This window comes from Ovis aries, chromosome 3 (assembly GCF_016772045.2).
Source record: "Ovis aries strain OAR_USU_Benz2616 breed Rambouillet chromosome 3, ARS-UI_Ramb_v3.0, whole genome shotgun sequence".
Lineage (NCBI taxonomy): Eukaryota > Metazoa > Chordata > Mammalia > Artiodactyla > Bovidae > Ovis > Ovis aries.
In genome coordinates, this window is record NC_056056.1 from 137,774,710 (window position 1) to 137,776,129 (window position 1,420).

General features: G+C 46.1%; 1 pseudogene; it reads right to left on the minus strand.

The window, feature by feature from the left end:
* Positions 1–263: 263 nt before the first annotated feature.
* Positions 264–1,213, minus strand: LOC101101975 (olfactory receptor 8S1-like; annotated as a pseudogene).
* Positions 1,214–1,420: the final 207 nt, after the last annotated feature.

The following is a 1,420-nucleotide window of genomic DNA, read 5'->3' on the forward strand; positions in this document are numbered from 1 at the left end:
TCTACTTTTCAATAACAAGATGAGGTGCTCAGGCAAGCTCTAGGATCTTTTGTGTGCCCTATTTGACTCTGTGTTGAGGCAGGAAGGGGGCTTCCCCAAGACTCAGTGGTAAAGAATCTGCCGGCAGTGCAGGAGACATGGGAGACATGAGTTCTAAAAGAGACGGACACGACTGAGCGAGAGCAACGAGCGTGAGAAGAAGGAAGAGGCAACATAAGAGAAAGCTCAATCTTTGCAGTTTTGATGAGTAAATGTAACTTACTTCAGTGCCTAAAATATTGCGAATATTTTCCCAATGTCCTTTTCACAGCTGTCTTTACTTCTTTGTTCCTTAGGCTGTAGATAAGGGGATTCAGCATGGGTGTGATCACACTGTATTGTAAGGAAGAAAGCAAATCCAGGGAGGAACCAGAGGGAGGCATGAGATAGCGAAGCATACCTGAGCCAAAGAACAGGATCACTGCGATGAGGTGGGAGGAGCAGGTGGAGAAGGTTTTGCTTCTGCCTGCGGTGGAGCTGATGCTCAGAATGTTGAATATAATACGAACATAGGAGAAGAAGATTGGGAAGAAATTTCCAAGCTTAAGGAATATAGTGGAAAAGGACAAGATACTGATGTTGATGGAGATATCAGAGCAAGACAGGGGGAAGAAGGAGGGCAGCTCACAGGTGTAGTGGTGGATAGTTTGAGCATCACAGAAATCCAGATTAATAGCCAAGAGCACAATGATGACTTCATTGAGAGAGGCCAGGCCCCAGGAGCCCCACACCAGCCCCTGACAAAGCTGGTTGCTCATCACCTGGTCATAGAGCAAGGGGTGGCAGATGGTGGCATAACGGTCATAGGCCATGACTGAGAGCAGACAAGCTTCATTTCCCGCAGTAAGAAACACAAAGAAGACCTGTGCTAGACAGCCCTCTACTGAGATGGTCTTATTCTCATACAGGAGGTCCTTCAGGAGCTTGGGCACAGTGACAGAAGAGAAGCAGAGGTCTAGGAATGATAGATTACTCAAGAAGTAGTACATGGGCATTTGGAGGTGGGAGTCAGTCTTGATCACTAATATCATTGTCAGGTTTCCCAGTAGTGTCTGGAGGTAAATTCCCAGGAATAATACAAAGAGCAGAACTTGGATGTGGGGGTCGTCAGACAGCCCAGTGAGAATAAACTGGGTGATGCTCATTGGGTGAGGCTGTGGTTCCTCAAGGCCATTTGTTGAGATTATTTTCCTGTAATAAAATAAAGGAGAGGTGAGATCTCCAATGATTGTTCCTATTTCCTTCACAGCATCACCCCTTCTGCTTACACATTTCCCCTGTGCTGTTTGGGTGCTGTGTTGAGACACTCAATATATCCCTCACCGTACCTCAGCAAGAAATTTTATTCTATTTTGTCAGTCGCTGTTCTTGGATTGCAGTC